The sequence below is a fragment of the Dipodomys ordii genome, unplaced genomic scaffold, assembly GCF_000151885.1.
Source record: "Dipodomys ordii isolate 6190 unplaced genomic scaffold, Dord_2.0 Scaffold182, whole genome shotgun sequence".
NCBI lineage: Eukaryota > Metazoa > Chordata > Mammalia > Rodentia > Heteromyidae > Dipodomys > Dipodomys ordii.
In genome coordinates, this window is record NW_012267398.1 from 1,334,477 (window position 1) to 1,359,688 (window position 25,212).

Here is a 25,212-nt window from a genome sequence, read left to right on the forward strand (position 1 = left end):
GCTAGCCTTGAGCTGAAGAGCTGAGGGACAGCGCCCAGGCCCAGAGTTCAGGCCCCATGACCGGACCCCCCCAAAAGAAAAGAAAAGAAAAGAAAAAGATATATAAACTCAACTTTATAGGAAGCTTGGTTAGGAAAAAAAGGGGATAGAATATTAAAAGGGAATATGGGAGAAGAGATAAGTCATGATATTTAATATATATCCTATGAAACTAGGAATATGGAGAAGAGGAGATGGATTTAGAAAGAGGGAGAAGGATGGAAGGGGTCATATTGATCAAAGTACATGGTACTTACAAGCTGATTTGTTGAAGGGTAACTCCTTTGTACAACTACTCAAAGGTAATGTTATAAAGATCTACTTATAATTTATATTGCATTTAAGTTTAAATGACAGCTGCAGGCAAAATAAGAAAGGCCTAATACAGTCATTAGAGTTTTGGGTTTGTTTTTTTTTTGCTTTAAATCATATTTATTTGACAAAGAAAAATAATTCATTTGGAAAAGTGACTTTTTCAAGTAGGCAGCTCAGTTTTTTAATAACTAGGAAATTAATTTAAATAATTTGCTTAGTCTCAAGTATAAATAAATAAAAAACGGAGAATAAGATTTCTTTTAAAGTACTTGTGAACTTCGACATTAAGTCAAAGCCTTCTAGACTCTTATCCCCTGGAGTATATGTCTGGGACAAGCAGAAAAGGTCAGATAAGATGATGTTAAGCGAAATGAACCCCAAGATAGGGACACAAGTGGTTTTTTCTTCCTTGCTATTGTTTCTAACATATTTATAAGGTATTATGTGATATTTTTTGTTGCTTTGTATGTCCCTACCCCACGGTATAACCCCTGTTTTCACTGTATTTGATGTTGGTATAATTTGGGGAGGGGAAGGGAAAAAACAAATTGTTTAAATAGGGATACAGATTGACCCATTGTAACAATGAGATGTGCAAGATGCTATGTCAAAAAACAAACTTTATAATTTAGTTGTGGGGGGGGGGCTGTAGTTGAGGAAGAGGGAAGGAAGGGATGGTAGGGGAAAAACAAAGGAGGAGGCAACAATGCTTGATAAAAAATGTACTCATTACCTTCCTCATGTAACTGTAACCCCTCTGTACAGTATTTTCACAATAAAAAAAAGAAAAGAAGAAAAATCTAAAAAAACAAAAAAATTAAAAAATTTAAATAAAAAAGCCATTAGAGTTTGATGTAAGGGAGACAGCATATTCAATGGAGAAAAAAAGTCCTTTACATTACAAAATGAGACAGACTTCAAAAGATGATAGAAAGAGTTGTATTTCTGAGATAAAATGGAAAATTGCATTCCTCAACATTCAGAATTCAGAAAATTTTGTGGATTAAGTGAAGGAAAGACAAAATGGTGCGCTTTGGGTGCCTTCTCTTTTTGCTGGGGAGTTTGAGGAAAGTCAGGCTCTGGTAGGTGCTGGGAAGAGAATGCTGTCTGTACTTAAAGGACATTTGGAGTTATTTTCCTTGGAGACTGAGGGAATGAACTGACTAGAGAAATGTGAAGGAATATCTGTGAGTCTAAGTGTTAAACTACAATTGGTAATTGTATTAGGCAGCTTTCCGTCTTTATGACAAAATGCCTGAGAGAAATCAACTTAAAGAAATTAAGTTTTCTTTGGCTCATGATTTCAGAGATTTTAGTCCATGGTTGCTTAGGCTTTACTGCTTTTAGGCCTGTGGCAAGTCAGCACATCTTGACAAAAGCACCAAACAGAGGAAAACTGAGTACCTCATGGAGGCTAGGAAATAAAGAGAGAGGACATGATCCCAATATGCCCTTTCAAGGTCACTTCCCCAATGATCTACTTTCTCCAAGTAGCTGCTAACTAGTGAAATTGTCACAATCTTGCCATAGTGCTATAAACTGAGAACAAACCTACAATTTAGGAGATTTTGGAAGACCTTCCAGCTATAAAGGGATAGTAACTATACTTGAAGAAAAATATTGATATGCCTTTTGTTTAGTTTCTTTTTCCTGATGTAAACTGCTAGTGTGTTCAGTTAAAGAGTTTGGACAGGTGGAGATCAAACTAGAAATCCATATACAGGCTGTATTGTAAAGTTCTCTTACTTGGGTCTTAGTGAATTCATTACAAATCAGGGGCTACATCATAGCTAAGTAGCATCAGGATTTTGATCTGTTAGCCTCTGAAAGATCAGACTTTTCTTTTTAGGGGCAAAGCTTTGTTACTGAGAAGCTATGTGGAAATTAGACTCACGATTTATTAATTTATGGTTACCACCAGATCTGAAATGTTCACAATGGCAAGATAAGCTAGAATATTAGATTAAAAAAGAAAATGGTCTGAGGAACATGAACTTGGAGCAAAGGGATGAGATGAGTAAATTTACAGTTAATAACCAGTAATAAATAATAGCTTTGCCATGACGACAGATAAGTTGAGTCTCATCAGTGGCAGTGATGGGCCAGTATAGGCTCTTTACCTCATCTCTTTTTTAGATACTCTACCTTCAAAATAACATATTTTTTCCTACCCCTTACATTTCTTTTGAGCTGAGACACATCATGTATCACAAAGTTACATAATGACTCTGGGTATCTATTTAGTTTTATTAGCAGCAAATTCAAAACTATCTTCCATATGGTAATTTTAATTTTTCTCTTTTTTATGTTCTTGGAGCATGTTTTCTCTGTTCTTGGAATATAGATTGCCAAATCATGCCACTCTTAATACACTATAATAAAATTGGTTTATGATGGAGATAGCTCATTACCATAATTAAACTTACAACTGTCATAATTTCTTTTTTTGTGTAAAAATACCATACAGAGGGATTACAATTACATGGGCAAGATAATGAGTACATTTCTTATCAAGCATTGTTGCCTCCTCCTTTGTTTCCCCTTCCCTTCCCATCTCCCACCGCCCCTCCCCCAGCCAAAGTTGTAAAGTTCATTTTTCAACATAACAACTTGTACATCTCATTGTTGCAATGGGTCCACCTGTATCCTTATTTAAACGCTTTGTTTTTGCCCTTGCATAATTTCTTTCTTTTCCCCAACTCTATAAAAGGATGTCAATTATAATCCAGTAAGAAGAAAGGTAAGGATAATTTTTTAATTTACAGGTAATATGTGAAGATTAAGGCAAATGCTTTTTTAATATTGATAAACATTTAGAAAAAAAGTTGCAAATCACTTATTGATAATCAGTTACAATTTTCACCAAAAACACACATACTTTTAGGGCAAATCTGTCTTGATATTATCCTGTTTTAATCAATGTAGGATACATTACTTTTACCAATAGCTGAAACCATCTAAAGATAAAGCATGACCATTTGTCTAACCTTTCATCTTTTGAGATTCTAAAAGTGTTCTCCCAATTTTTCAAAATGGTTCTACCAAATTAACTTTCAAAAATCTATTTCTAAAAATTTTGTGATGTCACAAACACAACAAAATTACACGCATTTAAAAATTATTTTGTAAAAGTCAAAAGAAATATGTCTATTTCTTCTCATCTTAACCTTGCTGTGATCCTTACGTCTATCCATATTTTCTTATGTACCAACTCTCTCCTTCCTAAATACACAGCAAAAGACTGTTAAGCTGGGTGCCAGTGACTTAAGCCTGTAATCTTCTCTACTGAGGAGGCTGAGACCTGAGGATCATGGTTCAAGGCTAACTGGGATGGAAAAGTCCATGAGACTTCTCTCCCCAATTAACCATCAAGAAGCTTGAAGTAGACATGTGGCTAAGGGAAAAAGCCAAATGAGAGAAGGAGACCCTTAGTTCAAGCCTCAGAACTAGCATGCATGTGTGCATGCATGCGCATACACACACACACACACACACACACATACACCTGTTAAGCACAGATAATACATTTAAATCTGTTTGATATTTTCATGTGTAGATAGGCAAGACACCTGATTTTGAATCTTCTGTAGGCCCACTGCCTCCAGTCAGGTTGGAAGTCAGTTCTGGGGCTGCATCTGTATTATTGTCCTCCAGACAAAGTAACTACACTATGCTACAATTATAAGTAGCAACAGCAGCATGTTACTTTCCAGTGAGCCCCCCTGGTTCAATAACTTTCTTTGTCCCCCTCATTCAGTTCTCACTTAAAAGTATTCACATGTATATATTGGATTTTTTTCTTTGACCTTCAGTTATGAATACATCTTGTGTGTATGTGTTTGTTTGTGTGTGTGTGTGTGTGTGTGTTCACAAGCATGTGTGCTAGTCTTGGGGCTTGAACTGAGGGGCTGGGTGCTGTCTCTGAGCTTTTCTGTGCAAGCCTAGCACTCTATCACTTGAACCACAACTCCACTTCCTACTTCTAAGTGGTTGATTGGAGTTAAAGTCTCATGGACTTTCCTGGTCAGGCTAGATTTAAATTGCAGTCCTCAAATCTCAGCCTTCTGAGTAGCTAGGATTACAGACATGAGCCACTAGCCCCTGTCTATGAGTACATCTGAAAATGTGATATAATTACGTGATTACAATACCCTCAGAATACAAATGGCTGGGGGGGGGCAGAATTCTGATTCAACTAATATTTTTTTCAATTTTTAATCTGAGAAGTTTATTCCAAATATGCAACCATGCTGTGTAGCAAATACAAAGAAATGATTAAAATGTATTTCTATATAGAAGGTAGGATATATATAGTCTGAAATCAGAAAAGGGAGGAAACATGCAAGGGCTGGTCTTATGTGAAGGTTGTTATCATATGAGTACAGAAATAAGCAGGGATGAAGAATTCTTCTCTAGAAGAAAAATAAGAATGAAAAAAATCTATTTCCAACAAGAAAAAAAGCCAAACAAGCAGCTGGAAAATGAGACTAGAGTCTTGAACCAATGTTTCTCCAACCAAGTGGTCAATCAGGTGTGAAAAGATGTTGGACATCCCCAATAACTAGGGAAAGCCAAATCACACTCTGCCAGAAGCCTCGAACTGCCATGAGAATAGCTATCAGAGAACAAAGTTGACCAAACAAACCAGAGATCCACAGAGATCCACCAAGGCTGGGAATCATGTGGAGAAATCAGAACTCTTGCATTGCTGATCAGAAAGCAAATGGTTACAATCCCTGTGTAAACCACTGCAGTGATTCCTCAAAATAAATAAACACTGGATCACCATGTGGAAACTTCTGTGTATTTATGGATGAGACTGAAATGCCTTGACTCAGATAGTGACACATCACATTAATGATAGCACTATTCACAATGGCCAATGGTGGATGCAGCCCACGCATAGCATAACAAATTGTGCCATGGACGTTATTATTCATCCTTGGAAAAGAAGGAAATTCTGATGCATGCCAAAATATGGATGCACCTTTAATAACTACTATGAACTGAAGTAAGCCAGTCACAAAAGGATAAATAGTACATGACTTTTACTTCCATGATGTGCCTGGAATAGTCAGATTCATAACGGCAGAGTAAGTAGTATGCTGGTTACCAAGTCCTGGGTGAGGCGTGAGAAGCAATCCTTTCATGGGCTGTTTTGAGAAGATTAAAAATGCTGCCTGGTTACTATGATTCTGCTACAACTAGAATGTACTGAAGGCATTGAATGATGAACTTCACAGTGGCCACAATGGCCAAGCATAGTGGCACCTGCTTTTAACCTTAGCACCTAGAAGACAGAGGCAGGAGAAACTTGAGTTTGAAGCCAGCCTTCCTTGTTTACATAAAGAAAACAAGGTCAACCTGAGCTCCATAGCAAGGTTCTGTTTCAAAAATCAAAACAAGAAGGAGGAAGAAAAGGAAGAAAAAGAATATGAAGAAGAGGAGGAGGAAGAAAATGAAGAGGAAGAAGAGGAGGAGGAGCAGCAGTAGCAGCAGATCACAGTAGCCCAATTGCTAAGTGCATAGGACCTTATATAATGAAGCATATCAAAATGAACTCCAAGAATTGGAAACAAGAGGTTCTTATGTCCTGTCTGCAGTTATGTCTATTTTTTCTTTCTGTGTTAGTTTTCTGAACCCTTTGTCTTGTATATAATCTTATCTGATCCATGGAAGGAAAAGGGAATCACAGAAACAGCAGGACAAAGATGAACTAATGGAACAATGACACTCACTAGACACTATGTTGGAAATAAACTTTACAACTTGGAGGCGGAAGTAGGGAGGGGTAAGCAGGAGAAAATGAGGGAGGAGGTAACAATGTTTAAAAAGAAATGCACTCATTACCTTACTTATGTAACTGTAACCCCCCCCATCAGTTCATCACCTTTACAATAAATGGAAAAGAAGAGGAGGAGGAGGAGGAGGAAGAGGAGGAGGAGGAGGAGGAAGGGGTGGTGGAAGTGGAGGAAATAGCCAAACTACTAGTGCATTTCATGCTATTTATATTGTACTACAAAAATAAGATATTTCCTCACTTCTCATCTCAACACTCAAAGAATAAATTGTGGTGCATGCAAGCAACATAATGCCACACAACAACAGAGTTGCAGCAAAACAATGTAGAGTTAAATAGGTCAAAGGGTGTTTAATGCAGTATCCCATTCATGTAAAGGAGCTAAAAAAAAAAAAAAACACCAACCCTCATCTTGAACGGTAGTTAAAATCAGAATAACAGTTACCTTTGTAGGGTCCTTAACCCAAAAAGTGGTCTAAGAAAAGCCTTCTAGAGGCTGGAAATGAGCTACACCCTAATCTGAGCAGTGGTTACAATGCATCCATTTGTGTAAAATCTCCTTGAGATGTAACCTTAAGATCCTTGTCCTTTATTATGTATATTATATCTAAATTCAAACAAATTTAAAAACTCCCAAGAAATGCCAAGGACCTAAACCAGTCTAATTCTCAAAACAAAATAAAGCAAGAAGTAAAAGGTGGATGGTATTCTAACAATCATACAAAGTGGTCAGTAAAAAAGCTGAAACTAACTTTGCCTGCTGCTCCTGTTTAAATAAAGCTGCTGGCTTGAGGAGGCAGGAAAGCAGCCAGTGAAGACATGCAGGTGGAGTAGACATTTCTAGAGGTTTTCTCTGAGCCAAGTTATTCTACTAGCTCAGTGATCGATTAGCAATACCTATATTGTCATGGCAGGCTGGTTGCCTAGGCCCCCCAATTTCAGACCTGCATAAGAAAGCTAGAATGTAAAACTGTATTGTGCTCTTACCTCTCCATAGTCATTCCTAGGAATCCTTTTGCGGGCAAAGTTTGGGAAGACATGAAGGTAGGAGGGGATTAGAATTCATTAGGAAAGATTACCATGGGAAATAGCTGATGGCTTCTGCAGCTCAATGCAGTTTATACAGCAGAAAAGTAGCTAGCTAGCTAGCTAGCTTTTTTATCTTGAGAAATGATATTCAGAATTATTTGACTCTTCCATATCCCAATTTTCCAAGTGTGATATTTGAGAGAGTGTGGGAGAATGCATATTATATAAGGTGAGGGGGAAATGAGGACAACTCCAAACAATCTGCACAAAAGGAAGAGCAACTTGGCGCCAGTTCTCACACTTCCGGGACACCTAAACTTCTTTCCATTTAACCCCATGCTGTGTGTCCTGTTCCCTGGTTTTCAAGAACAAACAAGGCCCACAGAGATATAACCTTTTATTTAGTCTAACTCCAAATTTAGGCCATTTTCACATGGATTATCTATCTCATGCAATGGGAGTCATTGTGAAGGCATTATGCAGGCTTCTTTTCTGGGTAAGCTGAAAACTTTTCAAACCAGTTTGTTCTGCATTTGGCTCACCATTTTTCACTACCAATTATCTAAAAGAAGCCAGCAATATTTATGCCACAGGGTAAATTTGGCTGCCTTCAAGTCTCTTCAACCATTAACTGTCAAAGATTTTGGAACTGTGGGTGGGTAAGAGTATTTACCAAGATGAGTAAGTAGAAACTAAAAAAAGAGTATGAGGTGTATTAAGACATCAGCAAGTGAAACAGCAGACAGATAAGCATAAGGGTGTGTTGCTAAGGCAATATGGGATTGAGTATAGGCTTTTATGGGGTTTACTAGGGATTTTGCTGGTTGGCTGTTTCTTTCTCATGGCTCTTACTGGTTGGCTATTTCTTTTTTTTGTGGCCCTTGCTGATTGGTTGTTTCTTCCCCAGAGAATAGTTTACATAAAGTGTATATGAGAATATTTCCAGTGCTCTGACCCTGTTTCCTCATTTTAGCATTTTGTACACTTAGTCTGTGTTTCATTGTGCAGCTAAGCTACTGGTATATTGTTCTTGCCAAGACTGTTTTTGGGGAGATTTGTCTCCATATTTGTCGTCTTTAAATTTAGTCTCACACAAAGTACCAGGACACAGACAAAATGTACCATGATCATTGCCAGAATGTGTTATGCATACAGAGCCACTAGTGCAATTCAAAATGAATTCTTCATTCTCATGTGAAACTTCAGGAGCTAGGTCTTCACTGTCAATGTTTCTATCCGCAATGTGTTCTTCAAACTCCCACCATTACCACCTGATAAACTTAGCTTAGCAATAACATCCATTTCCCCAGCCTTTTAAATTCCTCACACAAACTGGTTCTGAAGGCTTCTGAACCGCACTGGCAGGTAGTCACAGCAACAGCACCACTTTTCCTTCTCCTCTCCCAGTTTTCTATGGTAGACTTTCCATTTCTGTGACAAAAACACCCACATAAACTCACTTTTCACTTTTTCAAAGTTTTTTTTTTCTTGTCGCCATACTATTTATTTATTTATTTTGGTGCTGGTCCTGGGGTTTGAGCTCTGGGCCTAGGCAAGGATAGTTCTCTACCACTTAAACCATAGCTCTACTTCCTACCTTTTGTCTTCCTTGCTAGGTTTTCTTTTTTTTTAATTAATTTATTTATTTTTTATTTGTGAACATACTGTACAGAGGGGTTACAATTACATGGGCAGGATAATGCGTACATTTCTACTTTTTCAAAGTTTTAAACCCATATTCCTCAGTTCTGTTGCTTCTGGGTCCACACTGAAGCAGAACATTCTAGCATCAGTAAAATAACGTGGCAGATACTACTCAGGCTTCAATGCATGAGGTGTTGTTCCCCCTAATAGCATTATCTGCTTTGTTTATTTTGTTTTGTCAATTGACATATATTAATATTATGTTAGCTATGCAAGGTGGGTTTCATTGTGACCTTTCCACACATGTAGACAACCCATCCCAGTCAACCTAACTCCTCTCCCACTCTCTCCCTTTTTCCACACCGTCTTCTTAATACAACCTGGTTGTTCTGAAGTCCTAATTCAAGTCTGGGAATGTGGAGTTTGGAAGGTTTCCTGTAGGCAGCTCCAGCCAAATCAACCCTTTAATACTCTGAGGGTGAGTCAAATGAGCCTCCCTGAGGAGATGGCCCTGGATCCTTTCACCACACTTTAAGGAGTTTCGCTCCAGCTGTGAGTCCCATGGGAGCATGTACCAGGCTCTGCTGGGCTCCTTCCCCGTGTGCTGATCTTGCTGTGTGTTCTTCCACCAAAGGACATATCATCACAGCATGACTACAATTAGGACCCTGGGTCCTCCCTGAAAACCATCCATGCTGGACTAAAAACCCATGCCCAACATGGACTCAACTCCAGCATCCCTTGAATGACTCACCACACTGAGACCCTACAGGAACCATTCCAGGCCCTGTGGCAAGCCCTGACTCTTTCCTCTGCAGCTCTCCAACTTGTTTGCTTTTTTCTCTGCCACCATGGCTTAGCACAAACTGTTCTAACCTTGTTCTGACCTTGGCTTTTGGCCCACTGCGCACACACACACCTCAGCAGCTGAGCCTGTGCAGGGGAATGGGCAAGTCCACTTCCGGATCTCGTCAGTGTCACAATCTCTCATGCTTAAGTCACCAACTCTTGATCCTTTCTTACAAATTTGGACCCTCATGTCCCTCTCCCAATGGAGTGACTCTGCTTCATCCTTCATGAAGGAGGAAAAGGCACTCACAAAAAAACAGTCTGCCCCTTAGCATTCCCATTGGTATGGCCCACACCATGGCCTTTCTGTGGTCCTTGCTGGTGGCTTTCTTAACCAGTCCCTTCTCTCATCTCCTTTACAGAAATAGCCCTCTCCACTGCATCAGTAAACTTAGAAATACCCCTTTTGCTGCATCAATCATCACATTGTTATCTACTGGCCTCTTTACATTGCCATCTTACAACAGGAAAATTCCTTCTCTTGTCTCCATGGTATCCAACTTTCTTCTACTATTTGAGGTGAAACTTCTAGAAGGAGCTGAGAACTGAGGGCAGGAAAAAAATAAAAAGAACAAAAAACAATGAAGTCTGGGGAAAGCCTCCACAATCCAAAGGAGAGGGGTGACATTCCCCACCACGGCCTTGGACTGCCTTATATGTGGGCCTCAGGCACTACACCCTGGCTTGATGCCCCAGGAAGACTTGCATGTGAACAACAGACTTGATTGGACCCCAGCAATGAGTGACTGAGGGGGCACTCAATCAGAGGTGTCCAAGAATGTGTAAAGACCTCTTGCAAGCTGTCTGGAGCCTCTGATTGGGTCTAGGAATGGATAGGACTTGGGCTGTCCAATGATCTCAAGAGTCATGTAGCTTTCTCCATGTAGCATTCTCTCCATATTAACCTCTGCACATCCTCATGTGATAACCTTCCCTTGGTACTTGTCCTGTCTAGCAGGGGCTCAGTTTATTTTTCACTTCATTAAATCTTTATCATTAAATCTATCTCATTTTCCATGGACTCATTCCTTGATACTGCCAAAGAAAGCAAAGTACTTGATGTAGGTGTTGATATTTTTTTGGGGGAGGGGGTCCTGTAGTGGGGCCTGAACTCTGGGCCTGGGCACTGTCCCTCAGCTCTTCAGCTCAAGGCTAGCTCTCTACCACTTGAGCCACAGTGCCACTTCCGGCTTTTTTCTTTTTGCTTATGTGGTGCTGAGGAATCGAACCCAGGGCCTCATGCATGCAAGGCAAGGGCTCTACCACTGAGCCACCTTCCCAGCCCGGTGTTGATATTTTTTGGATACTTATTTGGAGGCTTGACAAGGTTATTCTGAGGGGGTAAATAAAACAGATGGGCCTTTTGCCTGTCACACTTTTCCATTGGAAGATCTCACCTTTCACCATTAGAAGATAAAAATATCAAAACACAGAGGTACCTGTTGCCCAGTTAAAAGCCACAAGCAGCTGTAAACCAGTGTTTCACACCTGTAATTGTAGCTACTCAGCTGGCTAGAGATCTATGGGTCAAAATTCAAGCTAGCCAGGTAGGAAAGTCGGTGGAATTCTTATCTCCAATAAACCACAGAAGTTCAGAAGTGGAGCTGTGGCTCAAATGGCACAGAGCTAACCTTGAACACAAAAGGTCAAGGAGAGTCCAGCCCCTGAGTTCACACCCCTGGGCCAACACACTCATACACACTCACACACACACAATGTGACTAACAGAGCAGCCAGCCTTGGGACTCAGATGTCAGGCATGCTATGGTACATCGTGTTAATCTCACTTCACCTTAAGGAGAGAGGAATGTTAACTTGTTTGTGCCTCAGTTTCCTTTCATGGACAATGAACCTCCATCAGCACAGGTCAAGAAACCCTCTCTAGCCTGGGTAGCTCTCTGCTGTGACTGTTTTCTCAGACTTTTTGAACTTTCAAAACCCAGTGTCCTAACACCTGCCTGTAACCTTTGTCCTCATAAAGATGTCCTTGTTGTGCTGGTAGAGGATGGCTTCACCCAGTGCACCGGAGATCTCAGGCAGAGTTTCATGCCCATCCAGGGTCTCAAGGCTAGAGGCAACTCATTAACCCCCAGAGCATGACATGGGCAATTGTGTTTTTCATTCTCTGCAACGATGTCTATCCCCTCTGCACATCCCCGGTCTCCTCTCAGGTCCCATCTTTATTTTGTCCTCAGACTTCACTCCTCACCTGCTTCTTCCTTCTGTGTGTTAAAGCTAGAATGACAGCTTTTCTCAAAGCTCTCATTCCATTCTGGGATATAAACTGGATTACTGTGTGTCATGGGCAGGAGATAAAGTAAATAAATATCAGGCCCGCCTGCCTCCTGGAGCCCTGCTGCTTTCCTGGATAAAGTTTTTGTTCAGTCTTGATCTCTGCTGCTTCTATATGACCAGAAAACGATTATCACCAATTATAATTTGTTTGGTTAAGGGTCTTTATTGGGGTTATTAAAGTAATTTTACATTAGAGTTACTTAAATTAGAAAAGAACAGACTTTGAAACACAGGCTTTTATATTTAAAACTGCAATTACAGGGTTAAAACTTAAAAGATTTGTGGTCTATTGTATTCTCTCTTCCTGTGCCTTCCTCCAATTTGGACTCTGCTCAAGGTTGCTGTGTTTTTTTTAAATGTAATTATATTGTCAAGGTGATGTATAGAGGGGTTACAGTTACATACTTAAGGTAGTGAGTATATTTCTTGTCGAACATTGTTATTTGAAAGCTTGTTATCTCAAATGGTCCCAAGTGGAATGTAAATTCCTAGATTCATAGAAGACCAAGAAGTAAACTGTGTAAAGGCACCCTTTCAGAAATGCAAAGTTTGCATTATATGATATTGTTCATACTATGCGTTTGACCCATGTGTAGTTACGTGTGCACTAATGGAAGGTCACACAGAATTATGCCATTACCTTAAAATCCTCGGTGTTCAGCCTTTGCGTCTCCCCCTTCAAAACCTATCAAATATAGACATGCCACTGGCCTGGGTGCCAGGTACTTCGAAGGCTGAGACCAGAGGATCACGGATGTTCATCCTGGGCAATACAGAATGGGATCCCATCCCCCAAACCCAAACAAAAAGTGCCTATGGGGTCCTGCTGCCCTGTGAGGCACATTTAACAGCATGTTACTGTTCTGATGGCAGCTGTATGAAAAGGCGTCATGGGTGATTTTCAATGCCACACATTCTAAAATTTCAGCCTTCTCCAGGATGATGATTCTGACATGGTCTGACCGCATTCTCCCTGTTCATGGTCAGCCTGAGTCCTTCCAGGCTGCTGTAACAAAGTTCCACGAGTGGTTTGTGGAGAGAGATCGATAGGCTCACAGTTAATGAAGCTGGAAGTCTGGGATCAAGGCCACATCAGAGGCCCTGTTCTCTAGACCACAGGATAGTCCCCACACCATAGCCTGGGAGCTCTGCAGAGCGCCTGGGTGAGGGCACCGAGGCCAGGGTGCGTGGCTGAACACCCACCTGTAACACAGGGGCCTTGGACACGAACTGCACCCAGCTTCTCTGGGGATGGTGAGATCCAGTGGTACACCAGCGTGCAGTTATGCAAAACATGTGTCTGAGGGGACAGTGAGAAGATCCGGGGGATTTGGCGGGGCCTTGGAGGTAGGTCTTAGGTTAGAGGACCCCAGGAAGTGACCTCATCCTCCACAATAGACCAAAGAGAACTTGGAACCAGGTGTCCCAGGGCAGCAGCCACGTTCCCGTGCCGGCCCCTGGCTGCGACCTCGTGCGGACCCCTGGCTGCGACCTCATGCGGAGCCTGGTGAGCGCGCGATGTGTTATTGCTGTTTCCCTCGGAGATCCTGGGGAAGGCGCCTGCTCAACACCCTGCGGCGCTGGGTCACCCCTCAACCTCGACCCCGACCCCGCGACCGGAGAACCTTATGGGCGTTTTCCAGGAGGCGCACGCAGACGGCGGCCGGCGGCGGGGGCCCCGAGGGCGCAGGCCCGGACGCCGGCCTCACGCCCAGCGGCACCGCGGAGGCGCCGTCCCCGCGGAAGCTAGGGCTGACCCGAGCCCTGGCCACCGCTGTCGCCCTCGCAGCTCGACTTAAGCCCGCCAAGGAGTCCCCGGGCGGGGGCAGGGACGCGGCCGTGCAGGTGGATCTGCGCGAGTCCGCAGCCCAGGCGGAGCCCGCTGCGCCGGAAGCCGCGTCCCCCGACGTCCGCGGCCGAAGATCCCTGGGCCGCAGGGACTCGCGCCGCCTGCCGGGGAAGCGCAACGAGGACTCGGAGCCCGACGGGGAGGAGCGCGCGCGGGGCGCCGTCCACGCGGCCCTCCGCGGGCGCCCGCCCAGCCCGCTCCTGGAAGAAGCGCGTCCACCCCTGGCCGCCGCCCCCGATCTGCGCCTGGAGGATTTCCCGTCCACGCGGTCGTCCCCTGCCCCCGGGACGGAAGACAAAGGGACCGAAAACAGGGCGGCCCAGCTGGATCTGTTCCTGCTCCCCGACTCAGACTCCATTCCCCCCGAGGAGGGCGTGGAGGACGCGCAGCCCGCAAGGGGCCAAGCGATTCTGCAGCAGGAGGTGTCGCTGACCACTGCTTACGAGGAAAATCCACTTCCACCCGTGTCGGATATCTGAAGAGGCCGTGCACACCACAGCTCACCTCCAGCTCGAGTGTGCCCAGGACACGCAGGACAGACGGACTCCGATCTGTGCCTGTCCTCCTGTTCCCAGATCCCGCAGGCTCCACAGACGATCGTCCTCTGATGTGGATTCCCGCCCCCCTTTACCTGTACAGGACAACTGAGCTCCAGCACCTGCACCCTGGCGCACTTCCAGTGAAGACTGGGGCACAAGGCTGGGTGTCCTGAGCTCCACTGAGCACAGCTCGGGCACTTCGAGAAGTCCCTTCCCTCCACTTGCAAGATATCTGCTGGGGTTGTTTCTCTCTCTTTTTTTTTCTTTATGTGAATTTAACCAATGATTGTAATAAAAGTTTACTGTTTATTCATTTCCGTTGCATAATTCAGGGCATGAGCTCCACCTGCTGACTGAAGCCCCACGCAGAACACGTGGTCCTGAGGGGGGGACGCCCACCACTACTTGGAGGAAGTGGGAAGGAAGTCCCTGATGTGCAGGGAGCAGGTGAAGCCCAAAGGAGTGGCCAGGGATCCAGCCTTGTGTGGGTGCAGCTGTGTCTGAGACAGAGCCTGGATGTTTGAGACATGGATTCTGTTTTCAGTGTACTAAGATATAGCCTTGTGTACTAAGATAGCTTTTCCACTTGAGCTTTCTAGCTTTGGAAGGAAGAAAAAAAAAATGCAATAACGTGGCAAGCGTTACTAACCCTGAGTGTAAGACTTTGTGCACGTGCCCATGATGCTCTGTGCAATGCTTTGAAGAGGCAACTGTTTAGGAGAACTTTTAATATATTGACAATGTCTAAATCCATAGTTATTTTAATAGTATATTAGTCCAAGTGTACTGTATAATAGTATATATGGGTCCAAGTGGACTGTGACTAGCAAACCTGAGCCCCACTGTGCTTGTCTGTGCAAATGGCCTGGATGCAAACCCATTGCCATTATCACCACCACTAAGTCTTCCAGAGCTCCTAAGAGGAATTGGTGCAGGCTAGGCCTCAGAATTGCAGGGCAGCTCAGATGGGTCTCCTGGAGATGAAGGAAACCATCACCATTGCTTACTCTACTATTTGGCCTGAAAAAATATTATATACAAGAGTGTACCCTGAAAGCAGGTCAGGGGAGGAGGTGAGCCATGGGTCATGTCTGGTCCCCAGGGTAGATGACTGCATGGGTCTGGGGAGGTGTCAGGCATCAGTCATCCCACCCTTGCCGGAGGGAAGACAGGCTTTCCAGGGGCTTGCTGTGAGATGGGCCTGCATCCCTATGAGAAAGAGGAGGCACAGGCAAAAGCTGGGGGCAGCAGTGAGCTAGTGGTAGGGTGAGATCAGCAGAAAATTAAAGAAATTATAGACCTCCATACACAAAATGGAAAGTCAGCTCTCCAAATTCTCACGTTTCAGATGAATCAATGTTATTGCCTAACATTGTATATACAAAGTCTTCAGGGGGCTGGGAAGGTGGCTCAGTGGTAGAGCGCTTGCCTTGCATGCATGAGGCCCTGGGTTCGATTCCTCAGCATCACATAAGCAAAAAGAAAAAAGCCGGAAGTGGCACTGTGGCTCAAGTGATAGAGCACTAGCCTTGAGCTAAAGAGCTGAGGGACAGCACCCAGGCCCAGAGTTCAGGGCCCACGACTGGACACCCCCCCCCAAATAAAAAATCTTCAGGAATCTGTAAGACAGTCACAAACTCAGCATACAAATTCACCATAGTTATGAGCACAATAGGGAAACAAAACAATTGTGAGGCCCTGAGTTCTAATCCTAGTACTGCCCCCAAATAAAATCAAATGGTGAAAACCATGATCCATATGTTTAAAAAAAATTAAAGAGTAGCCGGGCACTGGTGGCTCAAGCCTGTAATCCTAGCTACTCAGGAGGCTGAGATTTGAATATCACTATTCAAAGTCAGCCCAGACAGGAACGTCTGAGAAATTCTTATCTCCAGTAGGCCACCAGAAAACCGGAAGTGGCTCTGTGGCTCAAGTGGTAGAGCACTAGCCTTGAGCTGAAGAGCTGAGTGGCAGCGTTCAGTCCCAGAGTTCAAGCCCCATGACTGACAAAAAATAAATATATAAAAATTTAAAAAAATAAGAGAGTGAAATAGAGAACCCTGGACACTGTGGATCCTGAAAACAGATGAGTGGGAAGATGAGCCACGTGTAGATTCCAATATCTGTAGGAGGGGTCAGGCAGGAAATTCACACTGTTGTGTGCCTGGCATTTCCAGCCCCAAGGACTCTGTCCAGTGCAGGAAGGAAATGTGCAAGCACCTGCACTTTTCCAAAAGAATTCCAATGATGCAGCCATCCAGCACAATGCTGGCCTTCCAGAACATTCTTTGCAGCAGGGAGGTAGAATGAAGGTACCTGAGGATTACAGGAGATGAAAAGTCCTTCCACCTCACACTGTTTTTCCTGGGTCACTTCCCATTCCTACTGTTGTGTTGTTGTGGTCTTCCTCCTCCCCCTCCTCCTCTCCTTCTTCCTCCTCCCCCCCCCTCCTCCTCCTCTTCCTTCTTCTTTGTGATGGTCCTGGGGCTTGAACTCAGGGCCTATGTGCTGTCCCTGAGCTTTTTAAATCAAGGCTAGTTAGTGCTCAACTACTTGAGCCATGGCTCCACTTCTAGCTTTCTTGGTGCTTAATTGGAAATAAGAGACTCACAAACTTTTCTGCCTAGACTGGCCTCAGATCTCAGCTTCCTGAGTAGATAGGATTACAGGCATAAGCCTTGGTGCTTGGCTAGAAATAGTTGTTAATAAGTTAATATTTCTCATAAATCTTATAATAACACTGATGCACCAACATGATGGACAGAGATATCTCACTCTCTTGTATCTTTCTTGCACAGAATTGGTCTTGGTGATCCTCATTTGACTAGGGATTGCAACACAGAACTGTCAGTTCATCCAAATGCCTCAGAGAAAAGTGACTTCACACACTTAACCAAGGTCACCCAATAGCAACAAAGGATGGCTAGGGCTTCTGTAGGAGCAACACTCAGAGCTGCCTTCAGGGCAGAAACTGAATACTCTGTCTGTGACCTTCACACAGCAATTTCACCTGAGGAATGTTTTTCAGAAACACCAACAGGAATGTTGAGTGTTGCACACCTGTCCTAAATCTGCTATGAAGTCTGCAATTACTCCTGCTGTGGCTCAGGGAAATGGCATGGATGTGGGTACCCACAGTTGGTAGGAGCTGATTGTCTATGAACTTGGGGTCTATCACAACATCATGCAAAAGACCCTCTCCCTTTCCACATTGCACTCCTGTTTAGAGCACGAGTCCAAGGGTTGCTGAGCAGTGCAGTCAGATGCCCTAAGGCTAAGAGAAACATGTCTGTATGTATGTCATGCTCTTCACTGGTGCTGGTGCCTTGTTTCTTTGATGATGCCATTCTGACAGAAGTGAGATACAGTCTGTGTGTTGCCTTGATTTACATTTCTATAATGGCTAAGGATAGGGAACATGTATTCATGTATTTTTTGGGCAACTTGTATTTCTTCTTTTGCAAACTCTATGCTCAAGCAATTTGCCTACTTGTTACTTGGATTATATGTGCTTTTGGTAATTTTTTGATAGCTCATGTGATTGAAGATTGATTAGTGGAAAACTGTCATTTCTGTGTATGTTAAGGTATAAGTTCATATTCATTGGGAATATGAATTGTGAAACAAAGCCAAAAATTTACAACAGTAAACAATTTCATCAGGTTGATTTCTCTCTTTCTCTCTCTCTCTCTCTCTCTCTCTCTCTCTCTCTCTCTCTGCCATCATAAAGAGTCATAGCCATTGATGTCTGGCTTTCCCTGGAATTTATCACATAAAATTTTTTGTCTTAGGGGCCTTAAAAAATTAAAGAAACAGTCGTACTCTATAATCTAGCATGATGTATATTTTTTTTTCTCCCACAATTACATATCTAAGGTTTTAAAAGCCCGGATTTGTAGGTATAGTTTAATAATCAGTCAATTCAAACTCAAAATCATGTAATATATTTAAATTTGATCAATTCAAGGAGCTTACTGAAATACAAAATTATGAAAAATATAAAGTTTTATGCCTCAATTTTCAGTAGAAACTTTTAGAGGCAAATGTTTTTGATTCATACTTAAGGTGAGAGCAAATGAGTGCAGTATAACTCTTATAAATCCTTTTTTTACAGGATTGAAGAAAATGTTTATGACTGAAAAATATGACTGCTCAAAAATTTTGTCACATATATTTCTTAAGAAAAATCTATTACTAGTAAGTCACGTAACTACAGTGAAACTGATTCTACACCACAATTTTAAATGAATTCTAAGTGCAGCATCACCTTCATGAAGCTTGCCCTAGCTAAATTTTCCAAGCAAAATATCTGAACATACTCAATTTTGTATAAATGGCTAATCTGATGTCATTTTGAAATATCCATTATTTCATGTGGATTGTTTTATATAGCTTCCTAATTTCTGACTCATGCCCTCTTTATAAAGGAAATCATTGTGCTGTTTGGGTTTCTTTTTCATATTTCTTCTATTATTTAAATATTTATTTCAATTAAATATTTAAAATAACTACAGTCCTCTTAAAATTACCCCATCCAATTCCAATATTCTCTTTTGTCTTTGTGCATTTCTTCAAACAATTCATCTAGCCCTACATATCCACTTAACTTTCAAGATAGACATCTCGTCAAACTCACAAGGAATTAATTCTACCATTAGCTATATTGAGAATCTGTGTACTTTTTCAGCACGGCAGTGGGAACAGGATATTGAGAATTATTCCTCTCTTGTAATTCCTTCTAACTTACTCCATAATAATTATTCTAAACAGACATTTATTAGATTGCTACTTTGTGATAAGAAATATTCTATAGGCTGAAGATGGTGTTAAAAATGCAAGGACTAGGCAGATGTCAGTGCCTTCCCTGTAATCCTAGCTACTCAGGAGGCTGAGATCTGAGGACTGTGGTTAAAAGCCAGCCTGGCAGGAAAACCCATGCGACTCTCATCTTCAGTTAACCACCAAAAAACATCTGGAAGTGAAGTTGTGGCTCAAGTAATAGAGTGTTAACCTTGAATACAAAAGTTCAGGGACAGAGCCCAGGCCCTGAGTTCAAGCCCCAGGACTGGGACACACACACACATACACACACACACAGACACACACAACTTTTGGATGTAACATATCATAAGTTCAAATATTATCTCTGGAAATATTTTCTAAATTGTTCATGAATCGTTTAATGGAAGTAGCTAAAGGTTATGGGCAGAAGGAAATGTCCTAAACACTGACAAAGAAAGAATAAAATTTTGCACTTGAAGAATTTAGACATAAGGAAGTGAGCACACAATTTTACAGATGTAATCTATTTCAACTCCACCTCCACGTAAGGAAGATTGGCTCACAATTTACCTGAATTTACTCACTTTATTTATTAGTAGTGACAGGTCCAGGTTTCTGGTCTTCTGACTTTTAGGTAGCCTATGTTTTGTTCTACATCTTTCTAGGGCAGGCACCTGTTTTTGTATAAGACTTTTTTTTTTTAAACCAAACTTCACATGAATTCTGTCTGTGGGCCAGAGCCTACTAAAGGAAATGAATAGAAACAGTGATTTGGAGTTTGAAAAGTGAACCCAAAGGGGCATAGTTTACTGGAAAAGGAGAGACTTTGTTAAGCACAAGAATGGATGATTGGAAGTCTTAATATCTTATGCTCTAGTTAACCTAAACAACAGGACCTGTAAAGTATCAATCCATTAATGGTTAACCCCAGAATGTGTTTTGGAAAAATGCTAGGCTTTCATATTAATTGGGACAAATGGAATATAATGAGTTTCTGTACATGGTCTGGTGCCTCTTGCTGTCAAATCTAGACAGTCCAGGTTTGAGAGTCTCTCTCCTGGGTAGAAAGATGCAAACAGCTCCATCATCCCCAGAATGTCCTCCCCAGGTGAAAGTAGATTGCTGCATGAATCACAAGTAATAGGAATTGGCTATTGCTTTCTTCCATTATTGTTAAGCAGAAAATAAACTGCAAAGCTAAACACTTGCCCCAGGCTTCCTTAGAGCTTCATCTCCCCACCTCTGAGAATTCAGGTGCATTTGCAACAAGTTTATAGCCTCATAAGACATTAATACGGCCCTTTGGTTGTAATAATGTTCTGCTGAGCACAGTGTTCGCAGAAAGACACAAAGTGTACTACTAATAGCACATTAAATCTCTCTCAGGTCCTTCTAGCCTTGACTAGGTCAAGGCCATTTCAGGGGAGCTGTTTGAACAGAGTGTTGATATTCAGTATTGATAAACAGAAGCCAAAGGTGGGGTGACATTCAGTACTGAATGCTTCTGAAACTCTTCCTGTTGCTTTATTTTCTCTTTGGAGGACCTGACCTTCTAAGAACATCCTCAGGAGACAGAAGGTAATAGTTGGGCAGCATCAGATGTTTCATGCATGCAGTCCTTAGTAACACAAGCTAGAAAGCCAGTCAGACTGAGGCTGTGCGAATGTGTCTTGACTTTTCTGCTATTTTCTGATCTTGTATAGAAAAATATGCCCAGCTATTTGTGACTTAGTTACTCTGTGTGTGTGTGCCCACATGTGGGCGTAGGCTGAAAATATTTGAGAGCTACTTTTCTTGCCAATTGAAAGTACAACGTTTATTTATTTATTTATTTGTCGGTCATGGGGCTTGAACTCCGGGCCTGGGCCCTGTCTCTGAGCTCTTCAGCTAAAGGCTAGGGCTCTACCACTTGAGCCACAGCACCACTTCCACTTTTCTGAGTGGTTTATTGGAGATAAGAGTCTCATGGCCTTTCCTGCCCAGGCTGGTTTTGAACTGCGATCCTCAGAAGATCTCAGCCTCCTGAGTAGCTAGGGTTACAGGTGTGAACCACCATGGCACAACTTTTATTATTATTAACTATAGTCCCCATGTCAGACCTTCATGCTCAAGCATGAAGGTTTGTCCCTTTTGATCACCATCATCCTTTTCTTCTCACCCCTGGCTTTTAGCATCCATTATTCTATTCTCCATTTCTACGAGTTGGAAAATGGCAAATATGTGATCAGATTGAATTTCTATTTAGCTTGCTTTTGGAATCATTCTACCATGTAAGCTTTATGTCACCACATGGCAAGTACATGAGTATATAAAACAGCACTGCCTACCATGAATAAGACTAAGAAAGTGTTTTAACATTTATCAACAGAAAGATGGATGCACATATTACAAATATTATGCACATAAACTGCAGCTAATTAATCCATAGGTCTAGGATCCCAAAGAGATGGAATTGAAAATAAGAAAATTACAAAGTAACTGCTCCGAAATGACTTCATTCATACAATCAGTATGTCTTTACAGAGACAAATGCTCTGAGAAATCCCTTGTTGAGAAAGATTGCACCATTAATAATATAGAGTTCACTTAGACAGAGAGTATATAACCTATAGGCAGGCCATAAGGTATATGCATGAATACACATATAATAACATATAGCTTCTGATCCATGATGAGCAAAAATATCACATAATTAGGCAAAGACAAAATGATACAGAATGAGTAAACTTGAGATGTATGGAACTGCTGCTGGTATTACTGAATGAACATTTTTGTTGGTGGTGGTGGTGGCCTGGGCTCTGTCCCTGAGTTTTTCACTCAAGGTTAGAGATCTACCACTCTGAGGCACAGCACCACTTCCAGTTTTCTGGTGGTTAATTGGAAACAGTCTCACCGACTTTTCTGTCCAGATTGGCTTTGAACCACAATCCTTAGATCTCAGCCTCCTAAATTGCTAGGATTACAGGCATGAGCCACTGGCACTTAACCTGAATGAACTTTTATAATGTATTTTTAATGAGTCATAAAATAGACTCTCAAACAGTGATAAATGTTGAGTAAATACATAAATTAGTGATAGTTGCTTATATAGCATCATCAAGTATTCTGTGGTATACACAATTATTTTATATTTTTATACAACTAGTAGCACAGCATGTCTGTATACACCAGCATCAGTGCAAATGTAAGTTATAATGAAATGCTATAAGCTATAATGAAATGGCTCTATTATCAATAAGCAATCTGAATTTCCAGCTGAATTTCCTGTAGGACCACCATTGAATTTGCAGTTTATCACTGTATATTTAACATATCATTATGTGGCACATAACTCTTTAAAGTTCTGCAGCAGGCAAAACTTTAAATAATAATAATAATAACACAATTGGATGCAGGTACCGCAGTACATGGCTGTGGGCTAGCCCACAGGAGGCTGAAGCAGGAGGAGGCATGCTAGTTCCAGAACAGCCTGGCCTACATACTGAGACCCTATCTGAATACATAGAAGTAAAAATCAACTATATCTAGGTATAATTGACATACTATGTTAACTGTAATATCTGATGGAAATTGACAAAGTAATATATCTGTCAAATCATCACCACAATTAGGATAGTAAACATATATAGCCCTTCAGGACATTTCTTTCTGGATTTTCCTGGAAAATTAAACAAAGGTGTTACTTCCATGCTTAACTGATTTTCAGTGGCCATGCATTTCCTTGTCTCTTAAAGACTGAAATGATTGAATCTATCATAAGTGTATGTGTAACTAAGAAATAGCTGACATGTTTTCTAAAGTCATAGTGCTATTTCCACATTTCCACATAATGGTTAACACCTTGGGGTGGGGGTGAGACCTTTTTGTTGTAGCATTCTCAAAGATGTGCCCATAGTGACTTCAATTAGCATGTGATTGGTAATAATGCTTACTTGCTATCCATAGATCTTCTGTGGTAAAAAAGATGTTCAAATCTTTCACCACTTTTAAAAATTAGGCTATTTACCTGATTTTTTGTCTTGTTAAGTTCTATTCTATTTTTTTTTAACATATTCTAGGAAGAAGTCTCCTAACAACTCAAAGCTTTGGAAATATTTGTTCCTTTTCATGTTCTTTTCCACGTGTCCTTAAGAAGTTCTCAATTTTGATGAAATCAAATGTATCACTTTGTTCTGTTATGGATAATTTTGGAATTACATGTATGAAATTTTCAGATAACCTAACTTGATAAAGACTTAGAACACTCGTCTCTCACATGTGAGTCTATGATCTTCTATTTGGAATGAAGGTGTAATATATTGATGCAAGATACTGTTTTCTTCTTGCATCTGAATTTCCAATTATTCCCCCATCTTTTACTGAGAAGACTGTATATTCTCCACTAAGGTATCTCTGCCCTCTTGTGGGTGCCTTTACTTATTTAGGTAGTTTACTTCAAGATTATCTTTCCTGCAGCAACTATATATTTAAGCAATTTATAGAAATGTGGCTAAACTATAAAGAAATGCAAGAGAACTATAAACACAAATTCAGAGATCATGATTATCCCCAGATGCAGGTTCACACAGATAACTATGGGGTCAAGGAGTAGCACCAACTTTTCTATTTCTTAAATTAAGTGGTAAGTAGAATGCTTGGTCTTGTTCTTAATCATTAAAACTTTGGTTAAGCCTTACAGAAATTATTTTATAAACTATACACGGTATTTTATAGTAAAAAAAAAAACGAGGACTTTTTACAGGTCTCACTAGCCAAAACTGGTATACCTGGCTGTCTCTAAACCAAGCATTGCTTTGGGAGTGATTGAACTTCTATGTGTCACAGGATATCAAAGTTAACTTGCTGATTCTGAGCCTATTTCTTTTAGCCTCAATAAACACTTCTAGAGGCTTTGTGATGCTAAACGGGGAATCTCTAACATTTCTGTCTTGCCAGCTCCCTCTCTGCTAGACATGGATAGCACAGAAGCTGCAGAGAAAGCACAAAGCAAAGGAGAGAGAAGGAAGATTTCCTGTTGCATTCCTTTCCTGTCTTAATCATTTCCAGGCAACCATTCTCCCTCATACAATTGGTTCCACGTTCAGGTTGTTTTCCACAGGTGGAGACAAGACTCAGGTGGAGGTAGAGACAAGTCCTCAGCCCTGCAGTGTACCCCCATTCCCTGACATTTGAGTCCCTGAGTCTCTCTGCCTGTTCTACCAAGGCCTGGCCTCTTTTTTTTTTTTTTTTCCATTGTTGTTTGCTTTATTTTTTTTGGTACTGAGAAACAAAACCAGGCCTTGAGCATGCAAGGCAAAGGCTGTACTACTGCACTACTTCCCTACCCTTCAGTCTTTTGAAGCAGAATTCTCATCATGTTTGACTAGCTGGCCTCAAACTCCCAATTTTCCGGCCTCTACTTTTTGAATGCTGGGATTACAGGCATGTGCCATTATTACTCTACCATTCTTTCCTTGCTTTTGGAGTTTTCTTCTTCCTGCTCCTCTTCTTCCTCCTCATCCTTTGATGGTATGCAATTTAAACTTGGGACTTCATGCTTGGTAGGCAAACACTCTACCACTTGAGCCATGTACTCAATTCTTTTTGCTTTAGTTATTTTTTCAGGTCGGGTCTGGTGTTATTTCTTTTCTTTTCTTTTTTTCTTTCTTTCTTTCTTTTTTGTGGGTCATGGGGCTTGAACGCTGTCTGCCCCTCAGCTCTTCAGCTCAAGGCTAGTGCTCTACCACTTGAGCCCCAGCACCACTTCCAGCTTTTTCTGCTTATGTGGTGCTGAGGAATCGAACCTAGGGCCTCATGCATGCAAGGTAAATATTTTACCACTGAGCCACCTTCCCAGCCCATGGTGCTATTTCTTATGGCTGGAGTTGAAACTTGATCCTCCTAATTCTTGGTCTTACATGGCATGGAAAGCACCATCACAACTGGCTAATTTCTTGGTATGGATTCTTGCTAGCTTTTGCTGGGGTTGGTCTTGAGTTGCAATCTTCCAGGTTTCTGCTTACTGAGTAGCTGGCAGTTACAAGGCTTTCTACTTAACCAAATCTTTGTCAAATTCACACTCTTAAAAAAAA